This window comes from Zootoca vivipara, chromosome 2, assembly GCF_965207765.1.
Source record: "Zootoca vivipara chromosome 2, rZooViv2.hap1.1, whole genome shotgun sequence".
Classification (NCBI taxonomy): Eukaryota; Metazoa; Chordata; class Lepidosauria; order Squamata; family Lacertidae; genus Zootoca; species Zootoca vivipara.
This window is the reverse complement of record NC_142584.1, coordinates 83,100,943-83,124,320: the sequence shown is the minus strand read 5'-3', so window position 1 is coordinate 83,124,320 and position 23,378 is coordinate 83,100,943. Positions and strand designations below refer to the sequence as shown.

At 46.0% G+C, this 23,378-nt stretch overlaps 1 protein-coding gene across 4 annotated transcripts in view; it reads right to left on the bottom strand.

The window, feature by feature from the left end:
• PLXNA1 (plexin A1) overlaps window positions 1-22,345 on the bottom strand; it is a 298,287-nt gene extending 275,942 nt beyond the window's left edge. For 2 of the 4 annotated variants that reach the window (XM_035106473.3, XM_035106478.3), the window contains exon 1: window positions 22,039-22,306. The gene's annotated coding sequence lies outside the window, so the exon portion shown is untranslated. Of the gene's footprint in view, window positions 1-21,217; window positions 21,441-22,038 lie in introns of those variants that run through there. The other 2 variants (XM_035106479.3, XM_035106474.3) reach the window with 2 other exon arrangements.
• Between the last annotated feature and the right edge of the window lie 1,033 nt (window positions 22,346-23,378).

Sequence of the window (23,378 nt, the reverse complement as noted above, 5' to 3'; positions counted from 1 at the left end):
CACATTAGCAGACAAGGTACAGCAGAAGTAGTATAGCTGGGCAGCCATACTAGTCCTTCTAGATACTCCTGGTATCTAGACCTTCTGCAATAAAAAGGTTGGCAATTTTAGCAAAAAACAATTAGGTGTGTAAAATGACAAAGCAAGATTTGCTGGTATCCCATACCAGAGAATTTCCCTACGAAGTACATACACATACGTATATAATATTTCCTATATACCATTTCCTTCCAACACTTTATGCTGACTATATTTTTATTAGCTACATTCGTGTTCCAGCTTTCTTCTATGGAGCTGAGAAGCACTTTTACCTCACAACAACTGGAGTTAGGACAAGAAATTATGGCTTGATTTAAGGCCCACCATTACAGTCTCTAGCTAAGAGAAAGATTTGATCCCAGGTTTCCCACAGCCAAACTCAAACCTCTAGCCACTAGACTGTTCCAACTCTCACAGCACTGAAAAATATGCATTCCACACACCAAGACTGCCAATTCCAGTTTTTTAAGGAAAAGAATACGGCATCCAGGAAGCTTGAATAAGTCTACCTAGACAGAAATGATATTGAGAAAAAGCCATACAAATAATGGGACTTAACAGGCACATGACATCAGGTCACTTGATCTCCCTTGTCCTCAAAATCGGGAGGTGAGGAGACTTCAAGGCCTGCAGGATCTATTTTGTTTTCTACTGGAATCCTAAGATCCATCAAGCAGAAGCAAAAGATACAGGCTTTGGTTAACAAACTATGAGTCCAGGAATTTGTGAATGCAACTCACAGTCACTGCACAGAAAAATCAACTCCTGGTGATTCCCCCTACAACCCACCACTGTTGCTGCTGTTAAACAACTAGGAATAAGAAATCACAGAGATAATGGGGAATTTTGGCTATGGACTAGGTATCCATCCTATATGTCTCCCAAGGTGTCTGAATATGAATGGGTGCTAGCCAAATAAACACAGGTCTCCTGATTTCCCTCTGCCACCAAACACATATATAAACCCCTGTTTTCCATGTTCCTTTGCTCCTCCTCCAACCACTGCCATCAACAGACTGAAGAATATTTATAGAAGAGCATTTTAAGCAAGGGGTAGTTTTATATCATGGGAAAGTGACGTTTTTATTGGGCTAGTAAGAATGAACTGATAATTAAAGCAATGGTTGCATTTGCCTATCTTGCAAATGTGTATAGATTACAGATACGAAGCATCTAGTATTAGGCAATTCATGCAGAAGCTCCTGCCATTGGTCATTTTAAGAATCATCATTTTCCTGCGGCTTAAAAGACTTACTGGGTATGTACTATAGATTTTATTTCAGAGCTGATACTAGGTTTGGTGGGATGCTTTGTCTTCATGCCTTATACTTTGTTGTCCTACGAGATAAGTAATCTGCTTTATATTATACTTAAGTAAATTTCAGCTGCAATGGCAAAAACTGACTGCAGAATGCAAGGAATCAATAAGATACAGTACAGGCTATGCCCTAAGAGATTGTATCTCATGAGGCATCGGGCATGCTTGCCAAGACATGCTGTACCTATGTATACACACACAGCCGATCTATAGAGGCAGCTTGCCTGAATGCCCCTTGGGAAGACGGCAGATGAAAAACAGGCAGCTGTGGTGCAGGAAGAAGTTTTTGGCACTGCAATCTGCACGGCACACAGCAAGCCTGCTCTCTGAATATACCCTTCACTCCAGCTCCTTTGCAAGCATCTTCAGCCTTGACCTTTTGCCAAACAGCTGGGCTGCTGTAACCTCTCTAGCAGCGGGGTACCGTCTCCAAACTAGGGCAGACCCAGCATTCCTCCCCACCCCATCCTCCGGTCCTTCCTTCAACAGGACTTTGCTTTGCTGAAGTCTGACAGGAGAACAAGGGCAAGCATTGGGCACCTTGTGACACAAATCATACCCCAAACATCTGTCAGAAGCAATCACCATCTTCCTGTCATTTCCAGTTCCTTCAAACATGCAACAAAGAAAATGGGGGCAGGGAGGGAGGATGGCTGGAAGGCAGAACAACAGCTAGCAAGCATCACCATCACCGGTCATGCTTAAAGAATGGAAAACTGCCTCCACTGATTAGAAGCAGAGGGGTTCCCTTTCTATACTAAGGTACACTAAGACGTTACCTATGTTATTAATTCAGAGCTGTTTACTAGTCTACCAGGTCACTGTGCTAGTTGTGAAGCAGCGCTCTGCCCTAGGTTTATAGATTCAGTACTTGCCTATATACACACAGGAGTGTTGCAGTCTTGGCCTTGTCTATTTGCTTCATTTAAAATGCCGGCATTTTTTCGTGTTGGCCTTGTTTATTTGCTTCATTTAAAATGCCGGCATTTTGTGCATGTGTGTTAATTTTTTCCCCTTACGTGTTAGCTGCCTTTATAAAGACAAAGCAGGGCATAGCATTTTGAAATAACTGGAAAAAAATAAGCAGTGAAAGAGGCCCTGCTTATCCGGGGGCATTCTTTCTCACATAAGTTATTCAAGGGCACTTTTTACTTACATCTCAAGATTCCCCTTAACTGTGCAAATATCATCTTAATATAACTAAATATTAAACGAACTGGTATTTTATGTGATTCCATCCTTGGAATGCTTATCAGACGGAATAAGACTGCAACCAAAAACCCTCACAAAAGGCAGAATGATGAGTTCACAATCCTGCCCTCATAGTGAATTTACACCACGAGCAGAGATATCACAGCAGGCTGTGCTAGAGGAATCCTTCTGCCAGTTTTATGCAACCAGCACAAGGGGTAAAAACGGGTGGCCTTGGTGAAAAACGCTGTTCCCCATCTTTTAAAGGCAAGCGATTAATGGTTACATGTGGCATGGTTCAAATGGGAAAACCTCTTCTAAGCCACCTGCTTCAGAGGAAGAATGGCCTTCAGGAGAACAATATCTACTTTTTGAAGTGAAGGTTTGGGATCGGGGAGGCAAACTGTGCCTGCACACTTTCTTTCTTTCTTTTTCAGTGGCATGCTTGGCTGATGCATAATCTGGCACAGTTCCAGGGTCTGGAATCAGATCGTGAAGGAACAAGAAAATCTCAGGAAGCACCACAACACAAAGCTGTCCCTGGAGAAGTCAGATCCCCACAGTGTGGCGGAGGCTGGGAATCTGAACAGGGCCCTGCCATTCCATTCAAGCTCACAGGCAATGGAATTTCAACTAGTTTTGATATTAACCTCTTCTAGCGCCTGCAGGCTGTCGCTCTTGATGCAAACAAGGAAAAAGTGTGGAGGGGGAGGGGGGAGGCAGTCTTAGGAATGCTCTGGCTCATTCTTTGTGCTCAAGCAACTTAGCCTATTATTTCTTTTGGCCCTGTGAGGATTTTGAGTGCCTCGCACCACCCCAGATCAACAGACGGACATATTTTAGACCTTCCATCACTCCCATCCCAGTTACCCAACCAAAACAAAAAACAAAAACTCAACAATCCTGAGGGATATTTATTAATCATCTCCATGGAGTGTTGGTATTTTATAAGCCTGTATACGTTTCTAGCTAGCATTTCAGAGACGCTGTTTATATTGCAGTTGCTTTTTCCTAACAAACTCCAGGTTTATGGTTACCATGGGTTCTATTGGGGGGGGGGATTTGGGGTTTCTAAGCGCTCAAAAAGCATCTCAGCCCTCAAATATACCATTTAGCAATTAGCAGATGTGTAAAAATCGTAAAACAAGGGACTTTACATCACTGAGCTGGGCAAAAAAAGAGCTACCAGCAGCACTACATATATAAGCAGGAAGACATCAACTACAGTCAATAGGGGCATGGCCTGAAGGCACATGATGCAACCATCTTGCTGAAGTTAAGCAGGTTTAGATCTGGTCATAGCACAGATGGGAGACAACCTAGGAACCCTTTATCAACACCACCATCTTCAGCTCCATCATGGAGGAAACGCTGGCTATAAATACAGTAACAAATGAAATGCAGGCAATTCCCGGGTGAAAAAATGGGCTTCTCACCAGCATCACATCAGCCTGGTCTCCAGGTAAGGACCACAAGAGTTGAGGTAGATGGATATGGGAGATAGAGAAAAAGGCACTAGGAAAGGGGTTGGAGCTGCCCTTCCATAGAATATGAGAAAGTTGGAGGCAAATGCAGAGTAGCCATGACAGTGCAGTAGAAGGGTGGGGAAACAGCCATGACAGTATTTGGGGGGGGGGTGTTACCAGGAGGGTCATCTGCAAGGCATCCTGAGCAAGTTTGCAGATGACACCAAATTGGGAGGGGTGGCTAACACCCCAGAGGACAGGATCACACTTCAGAATGACCTTAACAGATTAGACAACTGGGCCAAAGCAAACAAGATGAACTTTAACAAGGAGAAATGTAAAGTACTACACTTGGGCAAAAAAAATGAAAGGCACAAATACAGGATGGGAGACACCTGGCTTGAGAGCAGTACATGTGAAAAGGATCTAGGAGTCTTGGTAGACCACATGAGTCAACAGCATGATGCAGCAGCTAAAAAAGCCAATGCAATTCTGGGCTGCATCAATAGGAGTATAGCATCTAGATCAAGGGAAGTAATAGTACCACTGTATTCTGCTCTGGTCAGACCTCACCTGGAATACTGTGTCCAGTTCTGGGCACCACAGTTCAAGGAGGATACTGACAAGCTGGAACGTGTCCAGAGGAGGGCAACCAAAATGGTCAAAGGCCTGGAAACGATGCCTTATGAGGAACGGCTTAGGGAGCTGGGTATGTTTAGCCTGGAGAAGAGAAGGTTAAGGGGTGATATGATAGCCATGTTCAAATATATAAAAGGATGTCATATAGAGGAGGGAGAAAGGTTGTTTTCTGCTGCTCCAGAGAAGTGGACAAGGAGCAATGGATTCAAATTACAAGAAAGAAGATTCCACCTAAACATTAGGAAGAACTTCCTGACAGTAAGAGCTGTTTGGCAGTGGAATTTGCTACCAAGGAGTGTGGTGGAGTCTCCTTCTTTGGAGGTCTTTAAGCAGATGCTTGGCAGGCATATGTCAAGAATGCTTGGCAGGGGGTTGGACTGGATGGCCCTTGTGGTCTCTTCCAACTCTATGATTCTATGATTCTCCAGGGTCCCCTTAAATCTGGCAGTACAGCTGCATCACAAGACAACCAGTTCGGTTCTTATTAGCTCTGTTCTAAACATTTCGGAGAACAAATTGCTGCTGCATTTCGCAGAAAGGCATATTTTAAGTTCCAGTAAAATAACTCTGTCTCAGTCTGAGATAAGTGTTTCCTCTTCTCCTCAGTTATTACCTGGCCCCTGTATAAAGCACTTCGCTCTGCCTGGTTCCTCTCCCTAGGCTTTCCACCCTGTTCTGTTCTGTTCTGGCTGGAAGCCTGTTCCAGATTTGCCAACGTGCGAGACGCTTCTGCCTGCAGTGAAGGAAGGGCCAAATTTCAAGAGAGCTTGGATCCACTTTTCACTTCAAAGTTCCAAGCCCCACAATGTAGCAAAAGTTTTTAATTGCCTAAGGAGGAGCTAGCCTGGGAAAGCTGGAAGCAGTGAGATAACCGGAGTCTCGCTGAACCGCAGAAAAGGAGGGGGGAGGGAGGGAGGGAAAAAATGTCTGAAAGTCTTCCAACAGAAACAAAACAAAGGGAAGGGAAACTATTTTTCAAGAGTGTGACACAAGCCTCTTTTTCACTCAGGCACCAAAGGGCCAAGAGTAGCCAATAAAAGCAGACATGCACACAGGAGTCCAAGTGAAGCCCAGCAAATGCCATGTATACGGACTGGCTTCCATGGGAATGCAAAGGCCATGGGAGAAACAGACCCAATACATCTGTGTTCTTAAAGGAAGACCACAAGCAGCCCTCCCAAGATCTCATGAAACTCAAGGTGCTTTAAAACAGGGTGAACATTTAGGGTTCACAAATCAGTTCCAATTAAAAGATACTGCTATCTCTATGATCAGAATGTAAGAAGAGTCCTCAGGCCAAAGGTCCATTAAGTCCACCATCTTGTTTCTAGCAATGTCCAAAAAATTGTCCCCGGGAAGGAAGCTCACCATCAGGGCTCAGAAGTGACAGCCCTCTCCTGCTTTTCTTGCTCCCTTGCAACTAGTATTCACTGGCATGCTGCCTCTGGCCCGGGAGGTAGCGTGTAACCATCATACTAAATAAAACCATCTAAAGTCAGTGCCACCCCCTGTACAACTTGCAGCAATTAATTTCATGAATTACGACGCAACTCTCAAATTTACCCCCAAGCATAGCTGCCAAGTTATCCCTTTTTTTAAGGGATTTTCCCTTATGCTGAATAGGCTTCCTTGCCCCCAAGTCCCCACTTGAAACTAGATCCTCTGCACCAGGGACGAGCAACCAGTAGCCCTTCAGGTATTGCTGGACTCCAATTCCCATCATCCCTAACCATGGGCCATGCTGGCTGAGGCAAATGGGAGTTGGTAGTGCAACAGCATCCAGAGGGCAACAGGTTCCCCATACCTGCTCTACACACACACACACACACACACACACACACACCTGCTCTTGTGCAACCTGCCATTAACTCACTTAGAATTTATACACAGCCCCTAACCTTCACTTCCTGGTCTCCTCCACACACAAAATTAACCCCCTACCACACTGGGGGGGAAACAGAAAATTGGTGGGTGGGAAGAGCGATATCCTTCCCTTGCTAATGGACAATTTTAATTTCCATGCAGCAATCAACAGTTTTTAAAAAGATGGTCTGATTGCTCCCCAGGCTTTTGGATTATATTATCCTTATCACAAGGGAGACCAAAGCAAGTGGCATCAATTCAACAATGGCCACTACAATCTCTGGCAGTAAAAATTAGGGAAGCTGAATCCCACTCCTGGAATGCAGAGCTAAAGAAGAAATGGCCAATCCATCCTCTAAGCCCTAGAAGCTACTTTTAATGTGACTTAAAATAAGCACAGAAGCTGAATCAAGCAAAGATCATTAAGGTGTAAATTCAGCCCATTTCACGTGGCATCACCACATAACGTATTTATTGAAATGCTCATAACTGCTACAGGCCACACGTAGTCACATAATATCTAGGCAGCCTAAATGACGGGACTTGGCTCCTTAAACAGAAAACATGGATTGCATTTAAAGTGGGGAAGCTTCTTAATGTAGCTCCAAGCATATTTGCAACATCTTGATTACGCGGCTTTTGGCAAATACTGAAGACAAACCTCTTTATCCTAGCTTTTGACACTTGAGTTGCGTGTTTTTAGGACCCACCTTGTTTTTGTGTTGTAAGTTGTTTTTAACTGTTTTTAAACGTTGTGTTTTAATTGCTGTGACCTGCCCCGGGATCCTTAGGGTGAAAGGTGTGTTAATAAAAACAACGCACACTGTTTCTACAGCAAGCATATGAAGATGGGGCAACATATGTGTGTAAACGTGGATCTTTAAATACACCTGCACAATCATAGGAGAAGCCACTCGTACGTGTCATCCACACATTATGTCAGCCACAGAAAACACCACAGCAATACTGGTGGTGGTCATGCATTTGCCCTACAAACCATTGATCTGTTCTCATTAACAAAGGCGGCTGTAACCCAATCACTGGATTCCACTGGACTGTGTGGCCCAGTCACAGCACACTGCGATCCCCTGAACAAGGAGGCACTGTGGATAGTGAGCTTATAGGCCGTCTGCTTCATGAGACTCTGGCACCAATTTTCTGCAAGCCACAACACTTATTTGTTTCCTCAGTTTTCCCAACAGCCTCTTGACTGTCTTAAACTTCGTCGCGTTTTTCAAAGCCGCCTTTACCAGTGACAAGTGGGGGCTGGTATGCAATTAAAAATATATGCACTGTACAATTACAAACCATGTATTTTTGAAAGCTCACATATTTCCACAAACCGAAAGGAAGCCACAAGTTATCACGTCCTTCAATCAATAAAGTGTGGGGAAAGCATCCTGGGGCCGGGATGTCCTGCATTATATCAGTGTGGGCTCAGCCAAGGGCTTCAGTGCCAAAAGCAGACAGCTCTGTGGCTTGCGCAAGAGAAGTTTAAAATACTAACATGCACACAAAATTTAACACATCCTATTTTGGAAAAAGTTCCACCAGTCTCTGGTATGTTTCACTGCCTCTTTTCTCCCCTCCGTTTTGCTGGAGGCACTGGCCTGAAAAACAGGTTTTTGGCTTTCTGAGAGAATGTCTTGCTTGTTCTCCCATCGGAGATGGCAACCCCATTTTTGAAATATCAGGGATGGAAACAACAATGTCACCGAAGAACAGGTCGAGTCAACGGAGCTCCCAGCAGTGCTTTGAGGATCAGAGCCTAAAGCGCTCAAAGCAAAAAGTCTTGTTTATATGCCTGCACTTCTAGGAATGAAAATGACTAAGGTATGGGGGTGACATGCAGAAGAGTGAAAAATGCACCATAGTAACTCAAGAGGATTTCACAGGGAGAGCTATTCCTAGACAAAGTGTCTCTCATTCTTTTCACTATAACATCTTGGCATTATACATTTAATAATTTAACATAAGTACCCGGTAAGCTGAAATTCTATTCAACCTTACTCTGGAGTAAGATCCAGTGGGGCAGTGGTGAGACACAAGATGTGGAGAGATGGAGGGAACGCTGGGTACATGTTGATGGGGGCAGTAAAGTCGTACCTTGGAAGTCGAATGGAATCTGTTCGACTTCCAAAACATTCAGAAACTTCTGCAGCCAATCGGAAGCCACGTTGGACATTCGGCTTCCAAAAATAGTTCGCAAACCAGAAGAGTCACTTCCAGGTTTGCGGCATTCGGGAGCCAAAACGTTAAGAGGACTAAGCTGTCTGAAAACCAAGGTATGACTGTACCTGATCATGTGTTCCTTCAGGAGGACACTAGGGGCTTGGGGGGGGGAGGAGGTGTGCATATGGGTGGGGAGCCCAACCCACCACACCACCGCCCAGCTCCCCCCCCCCACTTGCATGCAGTCCCCAACCCACTGATCATTATATTCGGTCCTAAGGGCAGTAAGTTTGCTCACCCCCTTCATAGACACAGTGCTTTCTTCTAGGGGGACACAGAGGTACACATACCCCTAAACATTTTGTGAATCTAAGTTTGGCTTCATTGAGGGGCAATATTTCAATATGAGTAGGAAAATGAGAGTACCCCTAAACATTTTTAAAGAAAAAAGCACTGCATAGACAGCTTAACATTTTTCTCTCCTTCCTTCAGTTAATCAGTGGAGCTTTGCTTGGTGGACAACAAAGATATTGGGACTCAGGTCTCTTAAAGGACCTTCTGCAGAATACAAACATGCATCATCTTCCCCATCCTAATAGAAGTATGACTGCAGGAAAATAACTCAAGAATTGCTTCTTTCCTCATTGTATCCTAAGCTGGCAGAGAGATCAAAATGCACGATGTACCATTCCCTCCAATCACAAAAGTCAGGGATAATTGAAGCTGTCAATGCTCAACAGAAATAAACTTCAATGCTCCTTTAAATCTTGATCTTAAACACTACTGATGGAACTTGAACTTCTTTAAAAGCTGTTTTTTATGCCTGTTACATTCCCTCTCCCCCAACGTATTCTACAAAAGTTTAGAGGTGGCATCCATTTATTCCATTTTAAATGAGCTAACAGTTTACTTCACGGTCCTCCCAAAGGCACCTTCACCAAGATTCTGCAATATGCAAATGTTTCTATATGCAATTGACTTAAAACCAGAGTTAATCAAGTAACACACTTTAATCCCCTGACAATCTTAGAGTCATCCCTTTATTGTCAAGGGGACTGCTCCCTTAGAAATATAAGCATGTGTTGTGGGACCAGCCAGATATGACAGATGCAGTCACATTGCTTTGTTCATGTGTCTACCCGCAAGGTAGTGTAATGCAGCAAGGTCATGTAATAAGATAAACTTTTCCCTCCCCTCTCATCTCATTGCACTGCCTTGCTGCAGACATTGCCCACCCCAGCCCCGGTGTTGGAGAAAAGGGCCTGGAAAAAACAGAGGGTGGTTCCTGGTATGTAATGCCAAACCCGTGGTTTGAGAAGTTGGCTTGCTTAGCAACCAACCAACATTTGTTTTAAATCAGCATTTCTGGTTCACACATGTAACACTAAGCCAACATTCTTAGAAAATGAAAGTGACCTCAGCAGAAGTCCTCCTATCGCTTTGGGAAAGATTCAACTTCCTGCTAAGGCGATCACTCCCTCAAGGCAATCATTTTGGTTTGCCAGATGGAATGAACCCCCCTCTCCCCCCCCACATGCTGTTCCAAGTATTTACCTAACAAACCCCCAGAGCCAATTTCATGGGGTATTGCCGGGGAGGGGGGGAGCCCCATTGCACAATCATAAGTCTTTATACCGGGCTTCTACTGACAGGACTCATTAGTTGAATCCTGCCCTTTCCTCGGGCTTGCTGAGGTTCACCCACATAGTGCTAAACCATAGTTTAGTGTTATGTGCAAACCAGTGTGCATGTGCACATGTGCAGTTAGGATTTAGCTTCACAAACCGATTTTCTTGTTTAAAAAAGGTGTGTGTGAATGCTTTAGAACACAATCCTGTTGACTGTTACTTGGGAGTAAGCCCCTTTGAACTTAGTGGGACTTACTTCTGGTTGGGCACTCAGCACCTTGCAGGATCAATTTCCAAAGAGCCCAGTAAGGCACAGTGGGCCTAAGGGATAGTGAAGACAGCTCAGATTCTATGTTTAGTTCACTGTCTCTGAATCGTATGAAAACAAGCCTCTCTCATTGTGGAGGACAGCTCTGCTTTAGTGAACTCCTAAGAAAACATGAATCACTCAACACTTATCAGTTCAAAACACCCGTGCAATTAACAATACTTCTTTTTTCCTATGGTATAATTATATACATTTTAATGCAATTACCACCCCTGTATTTTGTACATTAAACAGTAGGCAACCAAAGGAAGAGAGGCATTTTATTTTTCTTGGCTGAGCATTCCTGAAAAATAATAATATATTGCGAAACTGACTTGCCTGGTGATGCTGTCTCTACAAGATTAAAAAAAATATGAGGTGAGGAGTACAAGACAGAACTATGCTAAAAAAAGAATTAAATTGCAAAAAAGGCCCACATTTCTCTGCTGTATAGGAAAAGTTATGGCTTGTGCAAGACGCCACATACACCAGCAACTGGGCCCTAGCAACCTCAGCACCTGCGTCAAATCCACCTCCCTCCACCCCTGCCCCCAACAGCCATTGAAAAGTAAAAGCAAATAAATAAAACAAATGACCGTCAGTCAGTTCCCCCCAGTCCCTGAAGCCGAGGTCATTAGGCAGATTAAAGTTCCCAAGCTTTGGCCAGAGGCACAGTTAGCAAAGTGCAGTTAAAGTGCCCAAATTGGATTACTACTTCTCCTCGGTCTCAGTGCCAACTTGGCCAGCAGATTGGATGTGTGAGATAGGAAAGGGGGGGAGGGGGGAGGGAGAGCCCACAGGCTGCTCTGCAAGCTGTCAGCCTTAGCAAAGTGGGCTCCTGCAAGAGCTGAAGAGAAGGGCTGGAGCTGCATTCAAGACTGTGTCAAAGACGCAGGGGGGTTCTAATCTTGCAGCAGGAGGGAAGTGCACTCTGCGCACCCTCAGAGACACGAGTCTAGTATTATTTTGCCTGTGACACGACCAAGCCCTGGCGCTGAAATACATTCCAGGGCCTGACACAGCCACCAAGTGGTAGGCAATGCTTTCGGCAGAAATAAAGAGTCGTCTTCCTGGAAAGAAATGATAGCATTTCCAGAGGACCTCTGAGGGAGGATGAATAACAGGCCACTTCAGCAGAGGTTTACAGAGAACCAAGTGAAAGCCAATCTGATTTTACCCAGCAGGCCATCTTTTAGAATGTCCATCTTTCATACGCAGTAATAGTCAGCATTTTTGATCCAGGATCAGAGCAACAAGTTTTTACTCTCAGTGATACAGGCAGGCAAAGGTACTAACAATGCCACCCAAGAGGCTGTGAAGACCAGAGAATGGGTTTTCCAGTGCGCCTATTCAAGAAGCATTTATGTGCGTACCTATCTTCATGGTCACCTGAAATAGCAGGCGTCAGAAAGCAAATTGCTGCTCGGTAGCAAGGAGTTTTCAATCTCCTGCAAGAATTGGGGGGTTTGGGGGAGGGTGTTCTTTTCTGTAGCAAGCAGGAGTCACTGGAGGATCCGAGAACAGAAAGGAGCAACTGCCAAGGCAGGAGGCAAAAGAAAGGCCCACAAGTGGAAACTGTGTCTCCCGCCTCAACACCTCACCCCACTGCAATCAGCTCTTTTGCCCTCTCTCCTGCTACCTCTAGCAAGAAAGACAGACAGATAGATAGATAGGGGAGGGCAGAGCACTCCACTCTTCTGTAGGTGGTTTCTACCTTGCCACATTGAGGCAGGGCCAAGTATTACAGTAAACCCTTTGGCAGAATAAAAGCAAAATACACAAGATTGCAGATTCTGCAGAGTATTCCTCCCCCCCCCCAAAAAAATTTTTTTAATGTTTCAGAACAGTAGAAAGAGGTCCTCAAACGGATATTACAAGTAATTTAGACTACAGTTCCAGCAGATGGCTCCGAGGGCCACGTGGGCAACTCACTCCCATCAGGAGCAGCACCTCAATGCCTTCCACATGCGCTGCGTCAGGAAGATTTTGGGCATCACATAGCAGGACAGAGTCTCAAGCAAAGAGACGTGCTCTCCTCAACTACATTCCCAGCATGTTCGCACTTCTGTCTACGCTGGGCTTGGTGATGTCCACAGAATGGAAGATGGTAGGATACCCAAGGATCTACAGGGAGCTGGCTTCAGGCACCAGGCCCACTGGCAGGCCAACTCTGCGATACAAAGATGTCTGCAAACATGTCATGAAGGCTAGTAGCATTAACCCCACCATGTGGGAATCCCTTGCAGACAACCGCAGCGCCTGTTGACTATCAGTCAGGTTGTGTATCCACAGTAGTGTCCAGAGGAGGAATGGCCACTGAGAGGAGCACAGAGAGAAGGAACGCCATGATGCATCTGCAGCAGCACAACTGGATGCCTTCACCTGCCCCAGCTGCAACAAAACATCTCTCTCCCGTGTCAGTCTCTACAGCCACAGCAGGCGTGGTAACTCTCCGACGTTTTGCCTTCACCTCCAAAGGTTCACTCTTCCATTGTCTCCCGAGACAAACTGATGCCAACAAAACACATGGGCCTGCACACACTCCTCAGTTCCTCAACAGTAAATGAGGACAGCAAACACTCCCAGCCTATCCATTCCACTTAATGCTCCTCTCGCAGAGTTTACAAAGAGAAAATACTTTAAACAAAAGACTCAGATAATCTTGGCAGCTGTAAAATGTCATCACTTACAAAACTAATCTTATGGAGTTTAATTACATAATATTATGAGATCATCTAGCATCTTCACTCACCAGAAGTGGAAGGGAGGAAAACCCTTTGCATTTAATTTAGGCTGAGGTTTGACATCTGAAGTTCAGTGACTGTTCAGGCAACCAGAAGGGAATCTCAGCATTTTGTTCCACAGAGAACAAAGAGGAAAGGTTGGGGCAGGTGCTTTCTGTGCCCTTGCTAAACGAGCAAAACCTCCAACGTATATACAACTTGTTTTAAACAAAACTCTTGATGGTCAGTTAATGTTTCTCTGGTATCAAAAAGGCATTTGCCTGGGGTTTAAAGGGTCTGGGAACAGGGAATGACATAAAAGCAACAGCAGCAAAGGTCAAGCTGGCACAGAAACACATCATCCAAAAGTAATGGCTGCTCCAGGAGGAAATGCACAGACATGACTGAGCTTTTTATTTGAGGAGCAGTGTGGTTTCTTTAGCTCTTTTCTAAACACACGGATTGACCGCCACTAGAAGTGCTGAGCGGCTGCTCTTCACAGGGTGAAACTGGACCCACACCTCTTAGCAGGTCAAAAGACATCCTTTATGAAAAGGCATTACCCACGCTTGAGATGAACTGAATTTGCTAAGTACACCTTCCTTTTATCCACCACTTCGGCATCCTACCACAAAAGGCTTTTGATCAAATAACACACCCAAATATATCTGGGCGGACAACTTGTGTGCGTTTACACACACAAAGGAGAGACGTATGCACTCACAGCCTGCCAGCTGCCAGAAGAATCACCTTGGGTATCAAAGATAGGCAACAATGAGAAATCCATGTGCAACACCATTAAATCCAAAAGCAAATAGCACCCTCACATATGCCTTTCTCACTGCTACCAATTCCCATGACAGAAGGTCACTTAATACAACACTAGTTGCGTGCTACCACTATTTAGTAACAGTGAGGGTCTGGGACATATCCAAGGGCGCATACTCCAAACATGTGGGGCAGTGGCTAGACTTGTGATACCTCAGTGTCATCCATTAGAATTGAACCCACAAGAATACTCCCCTACAGATACACACTGCAGGGGAATATTAGTACTTGTGGGGCAAACCTGTATTTCAGTGAAACCTCACCACTATTACGGGTCATTTCACTGAGGAATCGCAAGAGTTGGAGGGATCTTTGTAGGCAATCTAGTCCAACCATTTGCTCAATGCAGGAAATTCAGAGCTAGGGCACCCCCAAGAGATGGCTGCCCAGCCTCTACTTGGAAGACCTCCAGTGAGGCAGAGCCCATCATCAGGTAACTGGTTCCATTAATGGAACTACTCTTAGACTCAACTAATTTCTCCTAAGGTTCAGCTGAAACCTACCTTTGTATAAGTTAAGATCCCTTTCTGCCCACTAGGGAAGCAGAGGACAAGTCTGGGCCCGTCTTCTATGTGACAGCGCTTCAGGTATTTGAATGGTGCTATTGTTTCCCCCCTCAGCCTTCTCAAGGCTAAACGTAGGCAGTTCCTTCAAGCTCTGCTCATTGGATTTGTTTTCCGTAACCCTGGCTATAGCTCCTGCTGTGTAGCCCCATCTTCGTTTCCCTCCTCTAGCTCTGATCCAAGTTATCTATATCCTCCTTGAAGGATGGCACCCAGAACAGGGCAGAGTGCTGCAAATGTGGTCTGACTAGTGCAGAATAAAGTGAAACTAATATTTATTTGACTTGGTTCTTTTAATGCAGCCTAAAGACATTGGCCTTTTATGAAGACACGTCACACTGCAGACCCAAATTCAGCTTGTAATCAGCTAGAATTCCAAGGTCCTTTTCACATGTACTACTGCCAAGCCAGGTATCCCCTGTCCTATACTTGTGCATTTTATTTTGCCCTTGCATTCATCTCTATTGAATTTCAGTTCATTAGTTTCAGCCCAGTTTTCCATTCTAACAATATAACTTTGAATTTTATTCATTTCCCCTGCAGTGTTAGGTGCTTTTAAGAACAAAGAACAATCCAACTCTGCCTCCCTCCCACCAAATCCATTTACCTTTAACATTAAAAATTTGTATTGTGCCTTTCCCCCATTTAAACCTCACAACAAACCTGTGAGGTAGACTGAAAGTGACTTACCCAAAGCTGGCTATTAAGCTTCACATAGCAGACTGGAGATTTCCCACAACCAAAAACCACTAACCACTGCCCCACATCACGCAGAATATGGTGTACCACAATGAGACTATAGGCAAGTAAGGTTCACCACCGCACTAGATGTTTACTGTAGGGTGATAGATGTAGCAAAAACAGTTTCCTGAAATCACACATATTGTGGCACATACTGGAGCAAAAAGTGGAAAACCCAGGGTCATCAGAGAAACCTCTTAGAGAATCTCCCAGTTTAGCAGCAACCATGTTTACTGAGACTATATTGGTTTCCTAGAGCAAACATGGGAAGCGCAAACAGACACATGTTCTTAACACCCATACAAATGAGTGCACAAGGTTGTGCCTTCTGATACATGTGCAAAAGGATGGGCAGCTGTCATTCATATTTCACTGCTCCAGAAAACACCAGTGTACCTGCAGCAAACACAATCATGGTATATAAAAGGGTAGAATCACTCCCCGGTGTGATATACCAGCATTTCCCAACCTGGTGCTCTCCTGGTGTTTTCAATTCCCATCAATCCCAGGCACCTTGTTTGCCTTTGGAAAAGAACAGTAAGCTAGTGAAGATGCTGAACTTTGGGTGTTGTGTGCTTCCAGAAGGCCACTCATCAGGAGCTCAGTTGCAACGCATTACTGGTACATCTATTTCATAATCAGAGGAAGCCCAACAAAAAGCAAATCACAGGATGTGTTCCACTGTGACATGGCTCAACACTTCTCAGTCTAGTTTTTACTTGCCACTGATTTCTGTATCACTTTGGCTAAGTCTCCCTAGAATTTTACCATTATATGACGGCAAGGTTGAAGACTGGAGGAAATATGAATGTGCTTGAATGCAAAGGAGCATTAACAGATGTACACAGATGTCTACAGTTGTGGGTGTGGGTGTTTGTCCTCACAACACCCCAGTAAGGTAAAGCAACTCTCTCGCATCTCACTCCACAACTTATAAAGAGATAATAGTATGGTGCTATCTTTCAGGGGTACTGTGAGGATAACTGTGTATGTACTGCAGGGCAGTTAAATTTCTATGGATGTCGGCTTGGTATAAGCATCTCGGATAGGTAATTAGTGCCTCTGGGCCCCTGTGTGCATTTGTTTTATTACAAAGGAGACTGTTAGGGATAGTGATGTGGTTCAAAATAAATTTGAGTTAGATGCGACGCCAAAAACTGCATCCTGCAAGCAGCACTCACACTGACTCCAGGGGGCATTTGCCTACTTCAGAAACAAACAGTGGGGTTCCTCAATTGAACACCCTCCATTCAGGCAGGAGACAAGCCCCCTTACCGACACAAGTGGCAGAGGGCATAAACTAATGCCAGTACTCATCATCAGTTCAGGAGTCATTCATAGCCTCCACTTCCCCAAAATGCACATTGTTCTCATAAGGCCTCTAGTGCTGCCTTCCATTCTGACCCCAACTCTCCTTGGGTGGGGAGGAGAGAGTGAGCTGCAGTTATTTTTTAAAAATTGGTAACCATGCAGGAGACACACAAACAAACAAACACAAACACAAGGCTGGGCAGCATTTAAGCGGTGTGTGTGTGTGTGTGTGAGAGAGAGAGAGAGAGAGAGAGAGAGAGAGAGAGAGAGAGAGAAAGAGAGAATAACAAATTAAATTCCCTAATAATTAAGGCTGCACTTAACTTGTTAGAAACGAACTCACCTGAAATCAGTGGCATTTATTTGCATGTTTAGGTAAAAATCACAATTCCCATACAGTACATAAAGTGAAATCTAAAAACTAGGTGAGTAACTGTATGAAAACATCTGGCTTAGCAAGGTAAATAGATCTGATGATGTAATTATCATGTGGGGAATGCCTGTTTGTTTGGAGAACACTGGTTTTTAAAAGAATAAAATGGTGTGGGGAGATCCAGAAAAATAAAGTTTACATTCAATATACTATTTTTGAAACAGTCTATTAAAGTTAAATTAATAACGTTTTACATGAACATGTAACGCTGCCTTACACTAAATCAAACCCTTGGTCCATCTATGATGCTGAGGCAGGTGTGCATCTGGTCAGTGGATGGGAGACAACCTTTATGAACCCAACATATGCCACCTTGAGTACCATGATGGAAGTAAGGTGGGCTATAAATGTAGAAAATAAACACTTCTAGTTCTGGCTCTCCAGTGTCTCAGGCAAAGGGGCTTCCAAGCACTGCTACTTAAGATCCTTTTACTTAGAAATGCCAGGAACTGAAGATGGGACTTTTTACATACAATGCAAGTACTCTATGAGGGAGTGATGGCCCCTCCCCTAAATATCTGAAAACGATGGCACTTGCTAATGGAACAAGCAGTCCAGATCCCAATGGAGAATGTTGTCAACAATTGGACATATCTGAACATAAGAACGTAGTTTAATATACATTCTAATTTGGCAGGAGGGGTGTTTTAGTGTCCCTGAAAAGCTTGCTATGGTATCACACAAATGGGACAGAACTGTGAAAAGCAAGAATCACCCTCTGGCTATTGTTTTTGTAAAATCTACCAGAGAGGAATACATGCATGTTAGGCACAATGGGATCTTAATCCAAACAGGCAGATCAGGTTAAAGGGAGGAATCAGCAGGATCCAAAACAAAAATACAGATCCAGAGTGCAACCCAGCGGATTACTAACATCTAGCATTCCCCACAGCGTCTTGCTCTGTTACACGATCACATATTTTGGATCTAAACTTCCTTCCCACCCACACAGACTCGATATTGTCTCAGCACCACCAGCACTGTAATTTACTAATATAAAACAAGTTGAACTATGCAAACAGTCTGAAGCAGAAGATTTTTTTGTAAGCCTCTTCTCTTTATAACCCACTTAAGAAATTATCTCTGCCTCTAGCTGCAAGTTGTAGGGGGATGGCCTGCTAATTTGCTTTGATTTCCTCACTCTGCACAATTTGGTCACAACCAGTATCTTAAGAGAGAGAGATATCGAGTCACTCATTTTACCCACTGAGTACATACAAAAGACTTTGAGATTGTTCAGGAAGCAATTAGATGCTATACAGAGGGAAATGTTTTCAAATGAATAACCTTTGATGCAGTCAATAGCCCTGTGCTCATCCTTTGCAGATCCCTCTTCCATCATTGCAACAACAAAAAAATGGATGAATAGTTTTTATTCCACTGAAAGGGCAATAACCAACTGTATTCTAAGAAGTCTGTTTGCTTACAGATTTCATCTTAAGGGAGAGGGAAAACTACTTCCTAAAGGCAGCTTTCGATCTGAACTTTTCTTCCTGCTGTGCTTCTAAAAGGATTATTGTAAATGTTAATTTGTACAATATTGAGGATACTTCCTTCAAAACACGTGGGCATGAGGGAGTGGGGAAAGGGTTTTTAACTAGAAAGGCTAAATCCCTCACCTCTTCCTAATTTACCAGATCGCTAACTAGGTTCATTCTGTAACTACTGATCTCATGTAAATTCTGCCTATACCCTCCTTGCTTCACAATCCCCCAGTCAGAGCTGGTCAATCTAGACGCTTAATCAATATGCATAACACACGGCTAAGGTAATGAGAGAGAATTTCACTGGATGGAAAGGAAGAATGCACACACATAAAAAAATCAAAGGGAAAAAAGGGATCAAATATTCATTTATTGATTGGACCCAGACCACATCTGAATGTCTGCAAAGCCCTGCACTCAAATATGCTGGAGCCTTGCAAGTGTGCTTTGGACACAGATTTTATACCTGTATCACACACACACACACACACACACGTACATAGGACCCAATAACTAGCACAGTGGTTCTAGGAAAGCAATTCTGAAAAGCAAATATGCAAGCAAGAGCTACACTCTGCATAAATGGGCTTATTTTTATTTGAACAAATTTATTCTTTACCTAGACATTTACCCTGCCTTCCCGAAAGGGTTCAGGGTGGTTTACAACCTCCAGTTTTTGTTTAATGTAAAGGCTTATTCATATGCATTATGGATAACACCTACACACAACACACAACAGCCTCTCTTATTCGCTCCACAGAGCTATATTTATCATCTGGGTGCAAGGAGGGTTGCTGTTGGGTGGCAGAGCTTCGGAGCCTTTCCTAAACTACACCATAATCAGCAAGAATAATTCATGAATGAATAACCCATAATATGGTGCTACGTGCTTTTCGAAGCGCTGTGCAAAGGCTCCTTGAATCCTTACAGCACTCCTGGTCCACAGATTCTCTCATTACCAGATGGGGGCAGAAAAAGTGGGGGGGGGGCTATTACGCTTAAGGAACTAAGCTATACAACAAGACCCATCAGCAGCCGCCACCCTTAATACCAATGAGGGCAATGGGGGGTTGGAGTCACTGGACTGCTGGCTGGCCAGATTAGCTCCTGCTTGTCCATTAAGGAAGTTGACAAGCAAGGAGAAAGCGGTTTCCTTTTGGAAGGAGGAACTCAAGCAAGCTGGATGGAGGAAAGCGTCCCAGCAAGGAGAACCAAGGTGTGGGTACCTACATCCTACCTCACAGCAACGAGGCAGCCCCGCGGGGACTCTTCCGGCTGGGCTGGGGCATCTCTCGCTAAGCTCGAAGGGCTTCTTCCCAAGTCAAGGGGACGACTCGCTCCCCAGGCAAAGTTCTTCAACTCCGGGCGCCAGGAGGGACGGATTTAGGGGGAAGAGGGTCGGGCAGGCTTGGGTCACGGAAGGGGCAATGACGCCAAAACTAGGCTAAGGGAGAAAATGGTGTTCCCCCTCTTTAGACTTGCTATGGGTTGCAAGATTGTGCCGGGGGGGGGGGCTTCCTCTAACTGCCCGATCTCAGCGGGCCTCCTTCCTACGTCCACAGTCCCCCACACCCCAATAAAAGGAAAATAGTAATCATCATCATCTTTGCGATCAAACTTTCCCCCTTTTGCAAATCAGGAGCGCGATGAGAGCGAGCAAGGGGGAATGGCTGTTGGAAATGACACGACCATCTCCGCCGGGTCCATTGCGCCGACGAGGATGACTGGAGAGTTGAGTCACTTTTCGCACTGCGAAGCTGCTGCCCTCCCCTCGTCAGCCTCCGAAGCCAGAAAAGACAGTGTCTATCCAAAGCCAGCTTCTCTCTCTCCACACACACACACACACTCTCCCCGCACACCCCCAAGGAAAAAAGGAAGGAAAAGATGCAATACAGCAGGCTTGCAGAGACGCTCGGCAAGCGCCGGCCCCCCTCCCTCCGAGCAAGGCGGAGGCAGGCAGGAGCTCCTGGAGAATAACCCACAAGCGCAAGGTAAATGCGGAAAGAGCTGGCAAGCGGCAGTCCGAGCGCCACGCTGCACCCGCGCAGCCACACATGCAGTCTGCCGTCCTCGCTCAGCTCTGCTGCAATTTTCTCCCCCCGCCCCGCCACCGCCGCCTTCAAGCGAGCTCCGTCCTTGCCTACTTTTCCCCCTTCGCCCAGGCATGGTGCGCAAAGGGGTGTGTTTGGAGGAGAAAGGCAAAGAGAGAGACCTCCGCATGCACGGAACCAGCGCGGCGGCACATTTTTAGTGCCTCCAAAGCTCTCCAAGGAAGCGCTGCTGCTGCTCCTCGTGCTCGGCCGCCGCCGCCGCCCTCCACCCCCGCTCCACTTTCCCTCCCCGCCGCGCATCTCTTGCTAGCGTCGCTGTTACAACCACATGCGGATCCATTCCAGTCCTTTCCATTTCGTTTCCACCACCCGCCACTACGGCCGCCGCTAACCACGCGCGTACACACGCCCTTCTCTCGCCCGTTGCAAAGGCTGCCGAGGTGCCGCGTTCGCTACGCACACTTTTTAATTGCCAGCGCTCCTCCGCGTCTCATTGTCAACTCTTCCCGCTCCGAGCCTGCCTCGCCGGCCACATTTCTCTTCTTCCTTTTCACGGAAGGACCCATGCAGTCTCTCTCGCTCTTCCTGGTGCCGAGATCCCCTCGGGAAAAAGCCTTCCGACCACACCATTCCGGGGCTAGCGTTTTTGGCCAAGCGATGAGCCGGTCCCTTTCTCACCCCACCCCCATGCCACATTGGTGTGTGTGTGTGCGCGTGCGTGCCTGTGTGTGTGCTCGCTCGTCTCACGCGCTTTCCCTACTTTACGATCTCCCAGGCACACACAGCGCACATACCAAAGACACCACCACCCCAAATAATAGCAGCGCCGTGGCGTCGGCGTTGCCGATCCCACCCAGCAAAAGAATCCAGCAAACTCCTCTCTCCTCCCGCATGCAAAAGAAATGAATAAATCAACTAAATGGAAAGCGGGTTTCTCGCCGCGTCCGGAACCGCAAATCTCTGCTCCCCACCACCTCGCCCCCAGTAAAACAGAAAAGGCTTCCTCCGAGCTAAGAAAGACTGAACATCTCCGTATGTGTGTGTGTTTTGTGTGTGTGTGTGTCTCTTGAATGAGGCTCAACTATCTCGGAGCCAAGCCAGGGAAGCGGAGAAAGGCGTTTCGCTACGCTCTCTCAACCCTTTCCATGCAAACCACCTCTTTCGCGTCTTCCTCTCTGCAACGTTCGCTTGCTTTTTTCAAACAAAACATTAAAAAAAAGCCGACCGCAGAAACGTATCCACGGAAAGCCTCCAAGAGGAAAGTTAGACGGGGTGACTTACAGCTTGAATCGGAGCTTGCTTCGGAGGCGCCTGCCATGATTACATTCCACACCGAACAACCCCCGCGTTGCAACTCCGGGCTCCGCGCTCTACTTGCTTTTCTGCCGCTGCCGCCGCCGCTGCTGCCCAGCATGAATGGAAAGGAATGCAGCGCAGGGTTCCAATGGAACTCCAGCCTCGATCTGACTTCCCAGGGAGGCAGACGGAGAGACACATTCAAAAGGGGCTGCAGTCGCTGCTCGGCTCGCCCGGATTCGGCCTCTAGAGGGCGCCCACACCTGTGCAGACCGGCGCGCTAGAGGAGAGGAGGAGGAGAGAAGAGAATGAAGAGCAGGCGAGGGGAGGCCCGCAAGCCGAAGGAGGATGGCGCGCTCTTAAAGGGGCAATGCCGCCCGAGGAGCCTTAAAAGCGGCGATGCTCGCAATGGCTTGTCAGAAGAACTGAGGGTGCCGCAGGAGGCGGGGCGGGGAGAATTTGTCTCAGGACTGGAGCAAGAATCGTCTCAGGAGCAGCAACACTCTGGACGTGGAAAGACGTGTCTTGCTTTGCTTTACAAGGGGATGGTTGTCCGGCTTTGCAAAGGGATGCAAAAGCTGCTTTGGCTAGGATGTAGAGCTGAATTAAAACGTTCGCAGCAAATGCGTTGCAGGCTGAACCGCGATCATGTCATCGCCGGTGAAAATCCCCTTGCCACGGAGAACTGTGAGGCATGGGGCACAATCCCCGAATGTTTCTTCAGAAGTAAATCACGCTGTGTTCAGTACTGTCTGCAGTAACCGGCAGAGGCTCTCCAGGGTTTGGGCAGAGGGGACATTCCTAGCCCTAGCTAGAGACGCCAGGAATTGCAGCTGGGACCTCAGAATGGTGCGGGGGGGGGCAGGGTCAAGCCCAAATAGCCTAAATCAGCAGAGCTGGCTGGAGATGATGGGAATTATGGTCCACAAATATTGGGAGGGCATAAGTTTGGGCAAGGCTGGCTGAAACTTTTGGCAACAGTGCAGCCAGTACATGAAAAACAGTGGTGAGCTGAGGTCCTTTTAGACTCTGGACTTGATAGTCATATGGGAGGTGATGTAGAAAAAAAAACCTCATCCAGGCCTGCTGCATTTGTGGGAGGGGACTGCTCATTCTGCCCCCAAAGCAGAGCTGTAGCTTGGGGGGGGGAGAGGGGGAAGCCAATTTTTTTGCCCCGTGAAGCCTCCAGACGGGTGCACACAAATGCATTGGGGGGGGGTGCAAAACTGGGTCTTTGAACCAGATGAAATAAAGCCTACTAGTTTCGCCCCTGCCCCAAACCCTGCTCTGATAGCAGCACCCCTGATCAAAATTTTCGCAACACA